The sequence below is a fragment of the Scyliorhinus canicula genome, chromosome 9 (assembly GCF_902713615.1).
Source record: "Scyliorhinus canicula chromosome 9, sScyCan1.1, whole genome shotgun sequence".
Taxonomy (NCBI): Eukaryota; Metazoa; Chordata; class Chondrichthyes; order Carcharhiniformes; family Scyliorhinidae; genus Scyliorhinus; species Scyliorhinus canicula.
This window is the reverse complement of record NC_052154.1, coordinates 114,863,892-114,884,911: the sequence shown is the minus strand read 5'-3', so window position 1 is coordinate 114,884,911 and position 21,020 is coordinate 114,863,892. Positions and strand designations below refer to the sequence as shown.

At 51.6% G+C, this 21,020-nt stretch overlaps 1 protein-coding gene across 2 annotated transcripts in view; it reads right to left on the bottom strand.

Annotated features, from left to right (window-relative positions):
- dgkza (diacylglycerol kinase, zeta a) overlaps positions 1-21,020 on the bottom strand; it is a 922,143-nt gene that overhangs the window by 593,375 nt on the left and 307,748 nt on the right. The window contains exon 1 of one of the 2 annotated variants that reach the window (XM_038807432.1): positions 1,244-1,411. The exons of the other annotated variant lie outside the window; for it this stretch is intronic. The gene's annotated coding sequence lies outside the window, so the exon portion shown is untranslated. Of the gene's footprint in view, positions 1-1,243; positions 1,412-21,020 lie in introns of those variants that run through there. 2 annotated transcript variants of the gene reach the window in all.

The following is a 21,020-nucleotide window of genomic DNA, read 5'->3' as shown; positions in this document are numbered from 1 at the left end:
AGAGGAGAGGGGGGGGGGAAGAGGGAGGGGGGGGGGAAGAGGAGAGGGGGGGGGAAGAGGAGAGGGGGGGGGGAAGAGGAGGGGGGGGGGGGGAAAGGAGAGGAGGGGGGGGGGAAGAGGAGAGGGGGGGGGGGGAAGAGGGAGAGGGGGGGGGGAAGAGGAGAGGGGGGGGGGGGGGAAGAGGAGAGGGGGGGGGGGAGGGGGGAAGAGGAGAGGGGGGGGGGAAGAGGAGAGGGGGGGGGGAAGAGGAGAGGGGGGGGGAAGAGGAGAGGGGGGGGGGAAGGAGAGAGGGGGGGGGGGAGGAGGAGGAGGGGGGGGGGGGGGGGGAAGAGGAGGGGGGGGGGGAAGAGGAGAGGGGGGGGGAAGAGGAGAGGGGGGGGGAAGAGGAGAGGGGGGGGGAAGAGGAGAGGGGGGGGGAAGAGGAGGGGGGGGGGAAGAGGAGAGGGGGGGGGAAGAGGAGAGGGGGGGGGAAGAGGAGAGGGGGGGGGAAGAGGGGGGAGAGGGGGGGGGGAAGGGGGGGGGGGGGGGGAAGAGGGGGGGGGGGGGGGGGGAGAGGAGAGGGGGGGGAAGAGGGGGGGGGGGGGGAAAGGGGGGGGAAGAGGGGGGGGGAGGTGGGCCGAGGAGAGGGGGGGAAGAGGAGAGGGGGGGGAAGAGGAGAGGGGGGGAATGAGGAGAGGGGGGGGAAGAGGAGAGGGGGGGGAAGAGGAGAGGGGGGGGAAGAGGAGAGGGGGGGAAGAGGAGAGGGGGGGGAAGGGAAGCGGAGAGGGGGGGGAAAGAGGAGAGGGGGGGAAGAGGAGAGGGGGGGAGAGGAGAGGGGGGAAGAGGAGAGGGGGGGAAGAGGAGAGGGGGGGAAGAGGAGAGGGGGGGAAGAGGAGAGGGGGGGAAGAGGAGAGGGGGGGAAGAGGAGAGGGGGGAAGAGGAGTGAGAGGGAAAGAGAGAGAGAGAGGAAAGGGGAGAGAGAGGAAAGGGGACAAGGGAGACGAACAGAGTAAATAGGGAAAGACTTGGTGGAGGATTGCAAATTATCCTTTAATGAAATATGATAAATACATGTTATGGGCACGACGGAAGGGGTGCTAATGGGATTTTAAAGCGAATTCTTGCAGTGAAATGTGAGGTACACCAGGGCAGAGCAGCCGGGGAGGGGAAGAAGCGACAGGCGTTCTGACAGACAAATGTATCCTGTTCACTCGAAACCATTTTGTTAAGCAGCTGTGTGGGTACCGCTCGCTCACTCACTCACCTTCGCCCGAAGAACTTGAGGCCGGTGAAGGGTTTGTTGTGATGGTGGTGGTGGTGATGGTGGTGATGAGGAGACACTGGGCTCTGCTCGTTCTCACAGGACGTGGGCAGCTCGGAGGAGGACGATCCGGACGCCGAGGATTCCTCCAATTCAGCTTGGAGCTCTTCCCCCCCTTGGTCCATCCCTTTAGTCCTGGGGAAGGAAGAAATGGTTCCCACCGGATGAGTGTATGTGTCTCCTCCTCGGCTGTTGCGGATTGCCAGTCGCCTGGAGCTGCTCACCTCTTCATGCAGCCAGAGAGTCAGTCCAGAGCAGAGTGTGTGTGTGTGGAGCTGGGATTGAGAGCTACATTAGCAGGAGGCAGAGGGGAAACACCAGGGCTTTACACAGCATTAGAGAGAGGGAGCAAAAAAACCCGGAATCCTAAATAAATAAATACATAAATAAAAAAAAGTTGCAATTTCTGCTCCAGCAGAACTGGCACCCGGAACTAACTGCATCTACATGTGGTGGGTTCTATTTTCTCCCCACTCCTCGCACTGGTATTACAGACAAGGGAGGTAGGAGTAAGGAGACGACTGGTGACCCAGCTGGGGTAGAGTTGGGAGTAACCACCCTTGCCTAAAGCTGCAACACACACTCTCTCTCTTTCTCTCTCTCTTAACCTGCTTCTCTCAATCGGATGCTGCACATTCAAGAACAGGAAGTTTGCAGTGCCTGCAGTAAGAGGAGTGACAGGACCCTGATAGTTGCCTGCTGATCTGCCTCCTGGAGAATGAATGAAACTTCTGCGAGAGATGTGCTGTCGCCATCTGCTGTCCTTCACCAGCAGTGTGTGCACAGCCCCTGCCTACAGTATCTCGATCAGAGTTGGAAGGGGCTGAAGTTGGTGGCACAGTGCATTCACCCTGGGACAGCTGCCAAGTGCACCTCATTAAGAGTGCCAATCACTCGGTTCAAATTGTAACCTGCTTTGATGGGTACTAAGTCCATTTAGACTGAGCTGCTGTTCTACCTTCCTGTGTAATTATAGGTTGCTATTGTAGGCAAGGCATTTAATCCCCGAGTTAACGGTTTATAGCAATTTCATGCGAGCGTATTCATTATTAATATCAGACCCTAGCACCACTTCAACCACTTATTTAAATAGTTTTGCAATTCCACTTCACATTTGCTGATCATAAATTCTTTGGGACATTAAACAAGGCACAAAATGCAGGGTATCGCCAATACATCAAAACTGAGGTGCATTCCTCTGTATAACAGAGCTCGTGGGGATCTTCCATATTATCAGGGTCACAGTGCCTGGCTCCTGTTTAATGTCTTGTTGCAAAATCCCACTAATCAGGTCACTCAATCGGGGAACCATTTCTTTTCAACCAATGACATCCACCGCCCTCATTCCCATAGACTCGCTGCCCTTCAACCTACTTGCTCAACCAATCGCCTGCCAGGACTATTTCAGTCTTGCAATTCCTGATTGGCTGTTGTTTGAATAGTGCAATCCCATCCCATCAAAATAATTTCCTTTGCAACAAAGTGGCAGTGATTATTCCCCAACAGTATCACTCTCCCATCCCGAAAGATAAATATTGTAGAATTAACATTCTTTAATCACAATGTACCCTCAATTTTATCCGTTCCATGAAATCAACCATACAATTTCTACAGTGCAGAGAAAACCATTCGGCCCCATCGGGTCTGCACTGAACCTCTGCAGAGGCAGTGTTTTTCAAACTTTTTTGCCCGGAACCATTATACCAACCGGCCGACCTTCGCGACATACGCCGGCCGATCTGACGCTGCCCGTCTAAACTAAGATCTTCTACACTTCCTGGGTCTGTATCCCTCTATTCCCATCCTATTCATGTATTTGTCAAGATGCCCCTAAATGTCACTATCGTCCCTGCTTCCACCACCTCCTCCGGCAGCGAGTTCCAGGCACCCACTACCCTCTGTGTAAAAAACTTGCCTCGTACATCTCCTCTAACCCTTGCCCCTCGCACCTTAAACCTATGCCCCCTAGTAATAGACCCCTCTAACCTGGGGAAAAGCCTCTGATTATCCACTCTGTCTATGCCCCTCATAATTTTGTAGGCCTCTATCAGGTCGCCCCTCAACCTCCGTCGTTCAAGTGAGAACAAACCGAGTTTATTCAACCGCTCCTCATAGCTAATGCCCTCCATACCAGGCAACATCCTGGTAAATCTCTTCTGCACCCTTTCTAAAGCCTCCACATCCTTCTGGTAGTGTGGCGACGCAGAATTGAACACTATACTCCAAGTGTGGCCTAACTAAAGTTCTGTACAGCTGCAACATGACTTGCCAATTCTTATACTCCATGCCCCGGCCAATGAAGGCAAGCATGTCGTATGCCTTCTTGACTACCTTCTCCACCTGTGTTGCCCCTTTCAGTGACCAGTGAACCTGTGCACCTAGATCTCTCTGACTTTCAATACTCTTGAGGGTTCTACCATTCACTGTATATTCCCTACCTGCATTAGACCTTCCAAAATGCATAATCTCACATTTGTCCAGATTAAACTCCATCTGCCATCTCTCCGCCCAAGTCTCTAAACGATCTAAATCCTGCTGTATCCTCTGACAGTCCTCATCGCTATCCGCAATTTCACCCACCTTTGTATCGTCTGCAAATTTACTAATCAGATCAGTTACATTTTCCTCTAAATCATTTATATATACTACGAACAGCAAAGGTCCCAGCACTGATCCCTGTGGAACACCATTAGTCACAGCCCTCCAATTAGAAAAGCACCCTTCCATTGCTACTCTCTGCCTTCTATGACCTAGCCAGTTCTGTATCCACCTTGCCAACTCACCCCTGATCCCGTATGACTTCATCTTTTTTTTTTTAATTTAGAGTATCCAATTATTTTTTTCCAATTAAGGGGCAATTTAGCATGGCCAATCCACCTAGCCTGCACATCTTTGGGTTGTGGGGGCGAAACCCACGCAAACACGGGGAGAATGTGCAAACTCCACACAGACAGTGACCCAGAGCCGGGATCGAACCTGGGACCTCGGCGCCGTGAGGCTGCAGGGCTAACCCACTGCGCCACCGTGCTGCCCTATGACTTCATCTTTTGTACCAGTCTACCATGAGGGACCTTGTCAAAGGCCTTACTGAAGTCCATATAGATAACATCCACTGCCCTACTTGCATCAATCATCTTTGTGACCTCTTCGAAAAACTCTATCAAGTTAGTGAGACACGACCTCCCCTTCACAAAACCATGCTGCCTCTCACTAATACGTCCATTTGCTTCCAAATGGGAATCGATCCTGCCTCGAAGAATTCTCTCCAGTAATTTCCCTACCACTGACATAAGGCTCACCGGCATGTAGTTCCCTGGATTATCCTTGCTACCCTTCTTAAACAAAGGAACAACATTGGCTATTCTCCGGTCCTCCGGGACATCACCTGAAGACAGTGATGATCTAAAGATCAAGGCCTCAGCAATTTCCTCTGTAGCCTCCTTCAGTATTCTGGGGTAGATCCCATCCGGCCCTGGGGACTTATCTACCTTAATATTTTTCAAGACGCCCAACACCTCGTCTTTTTGGATCTCAATGTGACCCAGGCTATCTACACACACTTCTCCAGACTCAACATCCACCAATTCCTTCTCTTTGGTGAACACTGATGCAAAGTATTCATTTAGTGCCTCGCCCATTTCCTCTGGCTCCACACATAGATTCCCTTGCCTATCCTTCAGTGGGCCAACCCTTTCCCTGGCTACCCTCTTGCTTTTTATGTACGTGTAAAAAGCCTTGGGATTTTCCTTCACCCTATTTGCCAATGACTTTTCGTGACCTCTTCTAGCCCTCCTGACTCCTTGTTTAAGTTCCTTCCTACTTTCCTTATATTCCACACAGGCTTTGTCTGTTCCCAGCCTTCTAGCCCTTGACAAATGCCTCCTTTTTCTTTTTGACAAGGCCTATAATATCTCTCGTTATCCAAGGTTCCCGAAATTTGCCGTATTTATCCTTCTTCCGCGCAGGAACATGCCGGTCCTGAATTCCTTTCAACTGACATTTGAAAGCCTCCCGCATGTCAGATGTTGATTTACCCTCAAACATCCTCCCCCAATCTAGGTTCTTCAGTTCCCGCCTAATATTGTTATAATTAGCCTTCCCCCAATTTAGCACATTCACCCTAGGACCACTCTTATCCTTGTCCACCAGCACTTGAAAACTTACTGAATTGTGGTCACTGTTTCCGAAATGCTCCCCTACTGAAACTTCTACCACCTGGCTGGGCTCATTCCCCAATACCAGGTCCAGTACAGCCCCTTCCCTAGTTGGACTGTCGACATATTGTTTTAAGAAGCCCTCCTGGAGGCTCCTTTGCAATAGTCATAGGGGACTCTATAATCAGGGGCACAGATAGGCGCTTCTGTGGCCGTGAAAGAGACTCCAGGATGGTATGTTGTAGCCCTGGTGCCGGGGTCCAGGATGTCTCCGAACGGGTAGCAGGCATCCTGTAGGGGGAGGGCAAACAGGCATAGGTTGTTGTACATATTGGTACTAATGACATCGGCAGGAAGGGGCATGAGATCCTGCAGCAGGTGTTCAGGGAGCTAGGCAGAAAGTTAAAAGACAGGACCTCTAGGGTTGTAATCTCGGGATTACTCCTTGCGCCACGTGCCAGTGAGGCTAGAAATAGGAAGATAGAGCAGCTAAACACGTGGCTAAACAGCTGGTGTAGGAGGGGGGGTTTCCGTTATCTGGACCACTGGGAGCTCTTCCGGGGCAGGTGTAGCCTGTATTAACCTGTATTGACAACACTGCATTAAGAGCCCATGTCAGCGAACAATTAGAAGGACATGTTTCACAAAAGGATTAAAGCAACGTGGGACCTGCACTGTGCTCCTCACTCTGGGGTTAGCTCCTGTATCATGAATCGGGCAGGACTTGTAGGGATCAGCGGCAGATGTCACAGGCTGTGACATATCGGTTTCAGGGGGGCTCTCACTGATGTACCATCAATGACTACGAGACGAATGGTGAACTATTGAGGCTTTATTGTGCTCGATGTTAAGCCTCCTGCAGCTGGAACCAAGAATGGGTGTAGCGCAGGAGAGCGTACACTTTTATACAGAGCCTGTTGGGTGGAGCCAGCAGGCTGGGATTTACTGTAATGACTGGAGTACAATGGCAGTACCATAATACATATAGTGTATGATCAGTGGTGTTTACCACATTCACCCCGTTTTAAAAAAGAGTCCAGCGGGGGTGAAGCAACGTTACAGGTCGTGTCTGTCGGGGGCTTTGACCCTCCGCTGTGAACGCCTTAGTCCCGGCTGTGGTGTGGGCGCCGATGTGGGTACCTGCGACTCCGGGAGCGTGTTGTCCTCTCCTTCTTCACCCAGTAGTGGATCCGGTGGGGGGGGGGGGGGGGGGGGGGGTTGCGGTGAAAGTCGCTGGTTGGGGGGTTAACAGCGCAGGGGCGGGGTGGCAACCAGAGGTGGAGGGGACGGTAGCAGATCGGGGGTGGTGGTGATGGTGGATGGGGAACCAGCAGGTGCCAGGACCCGGAGGGAGACTGTGTCCTGTTGCCCGTCATGGTGTGCCATGGGATGGCGAAAGGAAAACGGGAGTACTCATCAGTGATGTTGAGGAAGTACACATTGCGGTCAGTGGAGGGGAAGGGCCCTTTGAAGTTGATGCTGAGGTGCTCAAAGGGGCGGCAGACCTTCACCAGATGTGCTCTGTCCGTCCGGTAGAAGTGTGGTTTTGCACTCCGCAGAGACCTGGCAGTCCCTGGTCACAGTCCTGACCTCCTCGATGGAGTAGGGCAGGTTGCGGGCCTTGGTAAAGTGGAAGAACCGGGTGACAAGAGGTCGTTGTGGAGAGCCCAAAGTCAGACTACTTGTGCGCTGGCACATGTACCGCGGGATCGGGCATCTGGAGGCTCATTGAGCTTCCCCAGGCAATACAAGATCTCGTAGTTATAGGTAGAGAGTTCTATCCTCCACCTCAAGATCTTGTCGTTCTTAAACTTGCCCTGCTGTGTGTTACTAAACATGAAGGCAACCGACCGTTGGTCAGTGAGGAGAGTCAATCGCCTGCCGGTCAGGTAATGTCTCCAATGTAGCACAGCTTCCACAATGGCTTGGGCCTCCTTTTGACAGAGGAGTGCCGAATTTTGGAGGCATGGAGGGTGCGGGAGAAGAAAGCCATGGGTCTGCCCGCCTGGTTGAGGGTGGTGACCAGAGCCACGTCCGTTGCGTTGCTCTCCACCTGAAAGGGGGGGACTCGTCGGCTGCATGCATCGTGGCTTTGGCGATGTCCGCCTTGATGTGGTTGAAGGCCCGGCGGGCCTCAGCCGTCAGGGGGAAAATGGTGGACTTCATGAATGGGCGGGTCTTGTCCGCATAATTAGGGACCCACTGGGCGTAATATGAGAAGAATCCCAGGCATTGTTTCAGGACCTTGGGACAGTGAGGGAGGGGTAGTTCCAGGAGGGGGCACATGTGGTCGGGGTCAGGCCCTAGGACTCCATTTTCCACAACGTAGCCAAGAATGGCTAAGCGGGTTGTGCGGAAACGCATTTCTCCTTATTATAGGTAAGGTTAAGGAGTTTAGCGGTGTGGAGGAATTTCTGGAGATTTGCGTCGTGGTCCTGCTGGTCATGGCCGCAGATGGTGACATTATCCAGATACAGGAATGTGGCCCGCAACCCATACTGGTCAACCATTTGGTCCATCTCTCGCTGGAAGATCGAGACCCCATTGGTGACGCCGAAGGGAGCCCGATCCGGGTGGATGGGGAGCTGGTGGTATGCGGATTTCAAGTCGACTGTGGAGAAGACTTGATATCACGCAATCTGGTTGACCATGTCAGATATGTGGAGAAGGGGGTACGCATCGAGCTGCGTGTGCTGGTTGATCGTCTGACTGTAGTCGATGACTATCTGGTGTTTCTCCCCAGTCTTAACTACCACCACTTGAACCCTCCCGGGGCTGTTACTGGCCTCAATGACCCCTCTCCCGCAGAAGCTGTTGGACTTCTGACCTGATAAAGGTCCTGTCCTGGGCACTGTACCATCTGCTCCTCGTGGCGATGGGCTTACAGTCCGGGGTGAGGTTCACGAAGAGTGAGGGTGGATCGACTTTAAGGGTTGTGAGGCCACAGACGGTGAGGGGGGCAGGGATCCACCGTACTTCAGAGTAAGGCTCTGGAGGTGGCACTGGAAATCGAGACCCAGTAACAGGGCAGCGCAGAGATGGGGGAGGACGTAGAGTCTGAAGTTACTATACTCTACGCCCTGTACGGAGAGGGTTGCGACGCAGTAATCCCGGATCTGTACGGAATGGGATCCGGAGTCCAGGGAGATTTTCTGGGTGACGGGGAGGACCGGGAGGGAGCAGCGCCTTACCGTAGCGGGGTGGATGAAACTCTCCGTGCTCCCGGAGTCGAAGAGGCAGGTCGTATCATGCCCGTTGATCCGTATAGTCAATGTAGCGGTCGGGAGGTTGTGAGGCCGAGACTGATCGAGGGTGATGGAGGCGGGCTGCGGAAGTTGGTGGGAGGACCGATCGGCAGTGGCGGAGGTATCGGTGGCCAGCGTACGGCCAGGCGAGCAGGGGTCCTGGGGTGCATTCCAAGATGGGGTGTCGAAGATGGCGGCGCCCACGGCGGGCGACATCCAAGATGGCGGTGCCCACGGGCCGCATGTGGCGGGCGGCAGCGAAGATGGCGGCGCCCTTGGATCGCACATGGGGAGTATAGTGGTAGCGATGCTGGACCTAGAATCGGCAGCGACCAATCGGGTCTGGCAAACGGTGACAAAGTGGCCCTTCTTGCCACACCCTTGCAGGTCGTGCTCCGTGCTGGGCAGCGTTGTCTGGGGTGCTTGTTCTGGCCACAAAAATTGCATTTGGGGCCTCCGGAGTTAGCTGGCTGCCGTGCGGCGCAGGCTTGCGGCGTACCCGGGTCGGTTGATGGTGGGGCCCATGACGCCCACGAGGGTGCCGCGCGGTCGGAGGTGTAGGACTCCAGGTTGCGGGCAGCCACTTCTGGGGAGTTAGCGAGCTGTGCAGTCTCTGTAACGCCGAGTGTACCCACTTCTAATAATCACTGATGGATGTAATTGGACTTAATGCCCGTGACAAAGGCGTCTCTGATCAGCAGTTCCGTGTGTTGGGCTGCCGACACCGCCTGACAATTACAGTTTCTGCCAAGTATCCCCAAGGCACGCAGGAAATCGTCCTGAGACTCCCCCGGGAGTTGCCATCTCGTGGCCAGGAGGTGCCTGGCGAACACCTGACTAACAGTCCCCTGATATACTGTCCTTTTAGTAGTTCTACTGCCTCCGTGTAAGTGGGAGCGTCCCGAATGAGGAGGAAAACTGGTGGGCTCACCCGTGCGTAGAGTAGTTGGAGCTTCTGTGGGTCTGAGAGGGCTTCTGTGGATGCTCCGAGATATCCTTCAAAACAGGCTAGCCAGTGCTCGAAAGTCGCTTTGGCATCGGCTGCGTGAGGGTTCAGCTCCAGGCGATCCGGCTTGAGTAAGACGTTCATCTTCAAAATGCTAGCACAATAAATTGATGTACCATCAATGACTACGAGACGAATGGTGAACTATTGAGGCTTTATTGTGCTCGATGTCAAGCCTCCTGCAGCTGGAACCAAGAATGGGGGCAGCGCAGAAGAGCGTACACTTTTATACAGAGCCTCCTGGGTGGAGCCAGCAGGCCGGGATTTACTGTAATGACTGGAGTACAATGGCAGTACCGTAATACATGTAGTGTATGATCAATGGTGTTTACCACACTCATTATGACACCTACTTGCTGGAATTATCCCTCCACACTGCATTAAGAGCCGATGTCAGCGAACAATTAGAAGGACTTGGTTCACAAAAGGGTTTAAACAATGTGCAGCTGGGACCTGCACTGCGCTCCTCACTCTGGGGTTAGCTCCTGTATCATGAATCAGGCAGGACTTGTAGGGATCAGCGGCAGATGTCACAGGCTGTGACATATAGTTTTCAGGGGGGCTCTCACAGACAAGTCTCTACAGCACCAAGATTAAGGCAGGGGGTTGCTTTTACTATGCAGCAGCGCATGGGCTCCACTGGGCAAGGGGTCATTCAGGGCTGAGGGAACGAATGGGTTGCAGGGCAATGACTCCACTGGGGAGGGGGCTGCAAGGCAAGGGCCCCACTGGGGGCAACAAACTGGGAAGGTATTACAGAGACACATGGCTAGGGGAGTGGGGCCCTAAACGGCCTCCAACTGAAATGTTTGTTCCAAAATGAGGACAGAGGCACAGCTGAGACAGGTTAGCAGCTGTTCAATTGACAAGCAGAGAGTCAGAAAAGTGAAGCAATAATGCCCATTCATGCAACACTGATCCCTCAAAGTGGCAAAGATTGTTCCCTAGTTTTAACCTCTCTTTCACAGCCTTCACATTTACCAGAGTGGAACTGCAGAGCTATTGGGCGACTGGACAATTTTGAGAACCCCCCTTGGAAATGCAGCTTTCACTCCTCACCTCCAGACTCCCTAAATGAATCTCATGTAGTCACTGAACATTCACTCTCATATATTGTCCGAACAGTGCAGTCTTGAAGTGCAGGTAATGATGATCCCAGTGCCTGAGCTTAAAGCAGAACATCCAATCGTCTGACCGTAGCTATTGGCAGTCGGTCGTGTGCGCCAGAGGAGGTTATGGTGAATGTACATGCACATCTCACACGAGGCATCATTTCAGGGGCCAGTACTCTCTGGCATGCTTAAAAAACCCATACAATTAGTGCATGGCGGGGTGACCTGAAACAGGAGAAATGACTCAGTTTGGTTGTCTGATGGATTTTGTAGTGCAGGATCCTCACTTGGGTGTACGCCGCCAATCTCGCCATCAGCACAGGGAAGGTTCGTGCCTTCCCTGGCCAGCTCTATGACTATTCAAAGTCCATGAGAACCTTAATCTCGGGAACTCCATCCTCAATCTGGGATCTCTCCTTCTTGCTGTGAGCCAGCTTGTCCTGCATGAAGACAGATGGAGAGAGTGTGAGCATGACGCATGCCACGGGAGATGATAAAGATGCCTGGCATGTGTGGTTGGTGAGTGGAAACAGGATTGAGATGCAAACACCAGGCCAGAATGTGAGAATGAGTGGTGATGTCCCTTGAGGTGGCAGCGATGAGATCCTTGTGAATGTGCGATGGGATTGTAAGTGTGTGAGTTGAGAGTGATGAGATGGTTGACTTACTCTGGCAGAATGAAGGAAGTCATTTGTTCTCTTCCTGTAAAAGGTATTTGCACTGACCACCATTGCGACCACTGGATTGTTCACCTTGGTGGAAGTCCTGCAGCCAGAGCGTGGGTAGAGAAAATTATGAAGGGCCTGGACTGTGTCCAACAGGCACACTAGGGAGGAATCACTGAATTTGGGTGCAGTATGATTTCTGCCTTTGGAAACCATGGGCGGATACCACCCCAGAAATTTTGAAGTGCTGTCTATGATTCGAAACAAGGCGCGATTCCAACCAGTTGGGTCAGCGTGATCCAGATCAGAATCCACCCACGTACAGAAATCTATTTGGTGGGCAGCACTGAGAGGGCTGGGGCTTAAACACACTGTAAGCCCGGCTTCACAGAGATCGGGAAAAGGGCACCCAATCTCAAAGTGACTGAAGGCTCCACCCATCAACCTCGGCAGCACCGAGGCTTCAGTGTCCCCCTCCCACCACCATCCTCGCTAGCATCAATCCCCCCCCCCCAAAGCCCTGCCCCCCTCTCTACCCTCCCCCCACCCCAACGACCCAAGAATCTCTGGCATCAGGTCATTGGGGCCTTCCCAATGGGTTTCCCTTCAGGCCCTTCCACCGCTCGCCAAAATCAGGGCTCTCCATTCACTGGTATCAGCTGGCCTCCCACCCCATCCACCCCCTCAGGTGAGCGACACCCTGCTATGCGGTCGCCAAATGCCCCCTCCCTTCATGCCACTTCCACGTGCCCCCCTTCATGCCCCCCCCCCCATGCTCCCCTTCATGGCCTCCCTTTCATTCCCCCTATACCCCTCCCTCATCATGCCCCCCTTCATGCCACTCCTCCATGGCCTCCCCTTCATGCCGCCCCCCCCCCCCCCCCCTCTTTTACCACCCTCTTTCAGTCTCTCCCCTTTCAGGCCCCACCCCTTCACTGGATGTGTCCAAGGCTGCAGAGAGTGCAAACACTGTGCTGGGACGGCATTTAAATATGGCACCCAGAGTTAATCACAACAGGGTGGCCAATCAGATGCTGCCCACCAACAAAATGGCATATTCTCAGTGTCTGACGTGAACAATATGGTGCATTGGGGAGACAGTGGCGTAGGGTATTGTCACTGGACTAATAATCCAGAGACCCAGGTCAATGCTCTGGGGCCCCAGGTTCAAATCCCACCTGAACTGGTGGTGAAATATCAATTTCTTAAAAATCTGGAATTAAAAGTCAAATGATGTCCATGGAACCTTTTCAATTGTCACAAAAACCCATCTAGTTCACTAATGTCCTTTAGTGAAGGAAAGCTATCATCCTTACCTGGTCTGGCCTACATGTGACTCCAGACTCTTCCTCAAGGACGGGCAATAAATGCTGACCCAGCCAGCGATGCCCACATCCCATGAACTGAAAAAGAAAAAGAACCCCACCATTGTGGCCAATGGGTGGAACATCATGGCTTATGCCCGCTGACGAACTTAATGCGTTTCACAGAATATCCCGGCCATTACCTCATGTTTTAGCCAATATTTGTTCCTCAATCAACATTACTGAAACATATTACCTGGCTATCTATTGTCTTGCTTATTGTAGAATCCTTTTGTGTGTAAGTTGGGTGCCGTGTTTCCTGCATTACAACGGTGATTACACCGCAGACATACTTAATTAGCTGTGAAGCACTTTGAAACATCTGGAAGTTGAAAAAGGTGCTTGGTAAATGCAGGTCATTCTTTCTCTCCTGTGTGGTGAACATATATATAAGTATAACGCATATCCCATCACCTCACAGAGATGTATCCTAATGGTTCTCTTTATGTATATCACAAAATACTGTTACCAAGTCCCTGGAGTGTCTAATGAGCCAGTCAGAGGTTTAATGTTTATTTTCATTCAGATGTCATTTAGCAGGTGGCCTGAAGCAAAGAAAATATGGAGTTGAGCACGGTGGCAATCAAAGTAAGAAGGATGGGTCAGGAAATCATGATATTCCAGGATAGTAGAGAGTGACGGCAGACTCTGCAAAGGTTCATGGTAATGGACTGACCTTGGAGGAGGAAGCAACAGCGTGGAGATGGGTAAGAGGCTGTATTGAGAGACACTGTCTTCTAATATAGATCTGCTGAGGACTGGGCATTAATGCTGCTGGAATGATTGTCATCTCTTACAATTTGTCAAGCCAGCGTTATGGAACTGACAGGAAGATGGTGGAGCGATAGCATCTCGTTGTGAATGAAACACTTATTAAACATAAGTGACACAGAAATGACAGCTGTGCCTGGTCCCAGGAGGGCTGCTTGACATTACTCTGATACCAGTGCCCCCACGCTGTGTGAATTTCCGCTCGGAATGAGGAATGAAAATAGTCAAGGGAACGACTGAACTTGGCAAACCTGCGGGATTTACAAAGTAGTTGGGGAATAGAGGGCAGAATTTAATCCCGTGCTCTGCAACGGTAAACATGGCAGGCGGGCCCAATTAATCACAGGAGAGGCTGCATGGCAGCAATGGGAAAATCTCCCGCCATTAAGTCGGAGGCTGGAATCTCACCCACTCATGGCGGGATCTCATTAATGAGCTAATAAGCAATTATCCCTAAATCCACTGGAATTCAGTGATGGCTCAGGGATTGAATGGGAATTTCATGGCCTTCCCCTGCCTGCCAAAGGCTACCCAGCAAACGCTGTCAGGGTTGGCAGTAGACTAACCCGAGGGGGGGGGGGGGGGGGGGGGGGGGGTGCCCTCGTTGTCAGGTACTCGGTGCCCAATCGACGAGGGACCCAGCATTGGGAAGCAAAAGGCCGATAGAAGCAAAGCTACTGTCCTTGCCTCCGCCCCCCCCCTTCCCCCATCTTGTAACATCCTCCAAATTACACCATTTCCCCCCCCAGGCACCCCATCCCGTCTCACTCAAATATGTCCAGGGATCCAGCGATATTCTCTGGCTAGTTCCCTACAGCACTACCAGTAGGTAAGTGATGCTGCCAGCAATGGAAGCTGCTGGCCTCTGACTGGTGAACAGCTCTCATGAGTAGATTTTTGTAGCCATGATCCTAAATCATGAGGAAGGCCAGTTACGTGCCTGAGAGGCACTTAGATCGGTTGGGCCTCCGACATGGGTTCCCCATCGGTTTTCCAACTGCAGGACACACATCGGGAACATAAAACATTATCCAGCAATTGAGCTGGCTGCCTCATACGCCACAACATGTGAGAATAATAATAATAATCTTTATTGCTGTCACAAGTAGGCTTACATTAATACTGAAGTGAAGTTACCGCGAAAATCCCCTCATGGCCACAACTCCAGCGCCTGTTCGGGTACATAGAGGGAGAATTCAGAATGTCCAATTCACCTAACAAGCACGTCTTTTGGGACTTGTGGGAGGAAACCTGAGCACCTGGAGGAAACCCACGCAGACGAGGGGAGATCATGCAGACTCGGCAGATAGTGACCCAAGCCGGGAATCGAACCTGGGACATTGGTGCTGTGAAGCAACAGTGCTAACGACTGTGCTACCGTGCTGCCCAAAGAGAAGTAGTAAAAGGAAAGAGGACACCAGGCAGTGAGAAGCAGATAATCATAGGGCAAGAATGACAGAATGAGAGGAATAGCAATATATCAAACTCAGCATAATAACAAGCATAGAAACGTGACAACACTGGAAAGGAAAATGGCAAAGAGAAGCGAAGAGATACATACTTTACAATGGCTGGTTAATCATTGGGGCATGAAGATGCTTATTTGCTTAGCATCTTGACTGATAAATGGTGCTTGTCATAAGAGGAACTTAAAATGGCCTGTCACATTTTGCATCTTCATGAGGTCATCTTCAAGTTGAAGTTAGAAATACATCTTTCATCCCAACAGTCTCAGCGGGATTCAAACTCAATGACATCCAGACAGACAGTAGGGCAACTCATTGTACAACTCACTTCTCGGATATATTTCACAATAAATGAATGTGGTGCCTTGTAATTTTGTCTTTCTAATTGGTTATTTCCTTTTTGTTTCCCAGGTGCTCCGCACAATTAATCCAGAAAAAAACACCTTCTACCAAGATCAGATTCTGGTCCGGCAACACACGCTATGCAAACCAGGCCTAACTTACCGGCTTTCTTCATTTGATCCCAGTAACCGCTCAGGAGCAGCTCAGCACTTCGGCAGAAAGGCTTGGGTTAACTCACCTCAAAGTGTCTTATGAACTGAGGACCGCCTAGCGCATGGCACTCTTTATCAATTGGGGTTTATGCTGACAAACTTCATTCATTATAATAGGCCTTAATTTAAGTATTTCGCTCCCTTATTTCCTGTTTCTCGAGGCCAAATAGATTGCCAACGACTCTCTGAAATCAGCCCATTCTTCACCCAGCTGCCAGCTAGGCAGAGAATTTATATAGAAGTCACCAAGAGTAGTCCATTGACAGCTCTCCCACTGATTTCCCCTCTTTTGTTTCCTGTTGCAGGAGTTGAATTCAGGAGTTCAGTGCGCAATACACAGCACATGTTGCTCCGACAATGTATTACACACCAACTCCTGATCAGCAAGTTTGCAGATGACACTAAGATTGGTGGAGTAGCAGATACTGAAGGGGACTGTCAGAGAATACAGCAGAATATAGATAGATTGGAGAGTTGGGCGGAGAAATGGCAGATGGAGTTCAATCCGGGAAAATGCGAGGTGATGCATTTTGGAAGATCCAATTCAAGAGCGAACTATACGGTAAATGAAAAAGCCCTGGGGAAAATTGATGTACAGAGAGATCTGGGTGTTCAGGTCCATTGTACCCTGAAGGTGGCTGCGCAGGTTGATAGAGTGGTCAAGAAGGCATACGGCAGGGCTTTTTCATCTTCATCGGAAGGGGTATTGAGTACAAGAGTTGGCAGGTCATGTTACAGTTGTATAAGACTTTGATTCGGCCACATTTGGAATACTGCGTACAGTTCTGGTCGCCACATTACCAAAAGGATGTAGATGCTTTGGAGAAGGTGCAGAGGAGGTTCACCAGGATGTTGCCTGGTATGGAGGGCACTAGCTATGAAGAGAGGTTGAGTAGATTAGGATTATTTTCATTAGAAAGACGGAGGTTGAGGGGGGACCTCATTGAGGTCTACAAAATCATGAGAGGTATAGACAGGGTGGATAGCAAGAAGCTTTTTCCCAGAGTGGGGGACTCAATTACTAGGGGTCACGAGTTCAAGGTGAGAGGGGAAAATTTAAGGGAGATATGCGTGGAAAGTTCTTTACGCAGAGGGTGGTGGGTGTCTGGAACGCATTGCCAAGGTGATAGAGGCGGGCACGATAGCGTCATTTAAGATGTATCTAGACAGATACATAAATGGGCAGGGAGCAGAGGGATACAGATCCTTAGAAAATAGGTGACAGTTTTAGATAGAGGATCTGATCGGCGCAGGCTTGGAGGGCCGAAGGGCCTGTTCCTGTGCTGTAATTTTTCTTTGTTCTTTGTTCTTTGTAACTCGCTACGGCTGGTACAGATTTCACATTAAAATTCAAATGCAGGGAGCTCCCCCAGCGGCTCAGTGAGTTTATCCAATAAATGCAGACAGCAAATGTGCCTGTAAATAAAACATACTTTTTCTGACATCACAGTATATGTCCTCAGATTTACAAGGAGAGGTAATTACTATCAATTTGTTCAGCACTTTTAAAATATTGGCACACTCGCCTGGCAGCAAGTAAGAATATTTTTTTTTAAAAGGATAATTGAACATGAAGACAACATTCACGCAGTCAGGTGGAAAATAATTATTTTCTTCCTCACACAACAGCCCCTCGTGTTCCTCCACCGCCACCCCCTCCCCCCTCACACACACACCCACACACAGCAATGGGGTATTAGCCTTAGCCTTCACTTCTGTTGTGTGGTTTGCAGAGATCCTTTTAGCTGTAATCTGGTTTCCCCATGGGAAATAGAACCACAGTCATTACCTAATATCCGCTCTCCTAACATTCTGACAGCCGTTTCCACACTTGTGAAGTGAAATGCAAGCTGAGACAACACCTCTGCCTTGAATGTGCAATGAAGATTTATTTTTTAAAAAGGCGAAGTTTCTGTACAGCCTGGGTACCAACATACACCGAATTGCAAGAGTTACAATTCTGACCTCCTGGGGGCTGGCAGGACAGTCCGATGAGGAGGGATTGATTCAACTGGGGCTGCATTCAGTCAAGTTGAGAACTGTGATGGGCAACCTAGGCTAGTGAGTGGGCTGCATGAGTGGCCCTCCTTCATCATAGTGGGCCGCAAGATCGAAATCAGGTTTGTTCAATAACCATGACGCCACAAATAAGATTACATATATTTTTTTTTTAATGTTTTTTTATTGAGTTTTCATATTTTATATATGACAAATTACAAGTTATTAGAGAGAGAAAAAAAAAAGGAAAACACAAAAATTTAACATGAATATTTACAGGTAAGCATCTTCATAACAATAATTGTGGCCGCCCCCTTTAGCCAGCATACATATTTTACATTCCCCAATATGGCCGAGGCACATGTTTATAGGCATTTATTTACAGTTTGGTTTTGGGCCTTGGCTTGCCATCAAACCCCCATACCGAGCCCGTAGCACCCCCCCCCCCCCCCCCCCCCCACCCCCCCCCCCCCCCCCCCCCCCCCCCCCCCCTCCCTCCCCCCGGCTACCTTCCCCCGATTCCCGTCCATTTTCCCCTGGTTCTTGGCCACCCAACTATTCTTCCTCCTGTACGTTGGCCACAAACAGGTCCCGGAACAGTTGCATGAATGGCTCCCACGTTCTGTGGAAGCCGTCGTCCGACCCTCGGATGGCGAATTTGATTTTCTCCATTTGGAGAGATTCCGAGAGGTCGGACAGCCAGTCTGCAGCTCTGGGTGGTGCTGCTGACCGCCAGCCAAACAGGATTCTACGGCGGGCAATCAGGGAGGCAAAGGCAAGGGCGTCCGCCCTCCTCCCCAGGAATAGATCTGGCTGGTCTGAAACCCCGAAGACCGCCACTATCGGGCATGGCTCCACCCTCACCCCCACCACTTTGGACATAGCCTCGAAGAAGGCTGTCCAGTACTCCACAAGTCTGGGGCAAGACCAGAACATGTGGGCGTGGTTGGCCGGGCCTCTCTGGCACCGCTCACATTTGTCCTCCACCTCCGGGAAGAACCTACTCATACGGTTTCTCGTTAAGTGGGCTCTATGTACCACTTTTAGTTGCGTCAGGCTGAGCCTTGCGCACGTGGAGGTGGAGTTGACCCTATGCAGTGCTTCGCTCCAAAGTCCCCACCCTATCTCCATCCCCAGGTCGTCCTCCCATTTCCTTCTTGTTGCGTACAGTACGGTGTCGTCCCTATCTACCAGTCGGTCATACATGTCACTACAGTTCCCTTTCTGTAGGATACTTGCGTCCAGTAGGTCTTCCAGTAGTGTCCGTCGTGGCGGTTGTGGGTATGTCCTTGTCTCCTTTCGTAGGAAGTTTTTGAGCTGCAGGTACCGTAGCTCGTTCCCCCCAGCTAGCTGAAATTTCTCTGTCAGTTCGTCCAGTGTTGCGATCCTGTCGTCCGTGTATAGGTCCTTGACTGTCAGTGTCCCCCCGTCCTACCTCCACCTTTTGAAGGTGGCGTCAGTCAGTGCTGGTGTCAACCTATGGTTGTTGCAGATGGGAGCCTTGTACAGGCCAAATTGCTGCCGCAGTTGGTTCCAGGATTGGAGGGTGGCCGTCACCACTGGGCTGGTGGAGTGTTTTTTGGGTGGGGATGGGAGTGCTGCCGTGGCGAGGGCCCGGAGGGAGGTTCCCATGCAGGAGGCCTCCTCCGCACACACCCACTCGGCTTCTGGCTCCTGGATCCATCCCCTTACTCGCTCGGCTGTTGCCGCCCAGTGGTAGAATTGTAGATTCGGGAGGGCTAGCCCCCCCCTGGATTTTGTTTTTTGTATGACCTTCTTTGGGATCCTAGCATTTTTACCCCCCCCCATACGAACGCCATGATATGTTTGTCCAGCGCTTTGAAAAAGGCCTTGGGGATGTAGATCGGAATGGATCTAAACAGGAAAAGGAACCTGGGCAGTACGTTCATTTTGATCGTCTGGACTCTCCCCGCGAGGGAGAGCGGGAGTGTGTTCCATCTTTGCAGGTCCTTTTTAACTTCCTCCGTCAGGCTGGTGAGGTTCCATTTGTGGATCCCTTTCCAGTCATGGGCTATTTGGATCCCCAGGTAGCGGAATTTATTTCGGGCTTGTTTGAACGGCAGGCCCTTTAGTGCTGCCCCCCCCCCCCCTTGCGGGTGTACTGGGAAGATCTCACTTTTGCTCATGTTGAGTTTGTAGCCCGAGAAGGCTCCAAACTCTTTCAGGAGCGCTATGATTCCGTCCATGCTGCTTTGTGGGTCCGAGATATAGAGGAGCAGATCATCCGCATAGAGTGAGACTCTGTGCTCTCTACCTCCCCTTCGGATCCCCCTCCAATTTTTTGCTGCCCTGAGCTCGATTGCTAGCGGTTCGATTGCTAGTGCGAACAGCAGCGGGGACAGTGGGCATCCTTGTCTAGTGCCCCTGTGCAGCTGGAAGTATTGGGAGTTGGTATTGTTGGTCCGTACACTCGCCATGGGGGCGTTGTATAGGAGCTTTACCCAAGCGGTGAACCCTGTTCCAAGCCCGAACCGCTCCAGTACCTCTATGAGGTATTTCCATTCGACTCTGTCGAAGGCCTTTTCTGCGTCCAGGGAGACGATCACCTCTTGTGTTCTCTCCCCGGAGGGGGTCATTATCACGTTCAGCAGGCGCCTGATGTTCGCGGTAAGCTGTCTACCTTTGACGAAGCCCGTCTGGTCCTCTGTGACCACCTCAGGTACACAGTCTTCTAGCCTTTTGGCTAGGATTTTGGCCAGTATTTTGGCGTCTGCGTTCAGCAGAGATATGGGTCTGTATGACCCACATTCCGTTGGGTCTTTGTCTTTCTTGGGTATCAGCGAGATTGAGGCCTGTGCTAACATGGGTGGCAGTGTGCCCCTAGCTAGCGAGTCTGTGAACATCTCCCGCAGGTGCGGGGCCAGCGCTGTCGCGAATGTTTTGTAGAAGTCCGCCGGGAATCCGTCCGGTCCCGGCGCCTTCCCCGTCTGCATGGAGCTAATGCTCTCCATGATCTCTCCCAGTGCTAGTGGTGCTTCCAGATCCCGTTTTCTGCCCTCTCCCACGACTGGTATGTCCAGTCCATCAAGAAACCGGTTCATCCCAGCCTTCCCCGTTGGGGGCTCCGAGGTGTATAGCTCTTGGTAGAAGGCCTTGAAGGTTTCGTTAATCCTCTCTGGTTCTGTTTCCCATGTGCCTCTGGTACCTCTGATTTGCGCAATTTCCCTGCTGGCTGCCTGCTTTCTCAGCTGGTGGGCCAACAGGCGGCTGGCTTTGTCTCCGTGTTCGTACAGGGCCCCGCGTGCCTGGCGGAGTTGGTGTACTGCTTTCCTGGTGGAGAGCAGGTCAAAGTTCCTTTGTAATTCTTTTCTCTCCGCCAGGAGCTCTACGGTCGGGGCCTCGGAGTAAGATTACATATATTTAC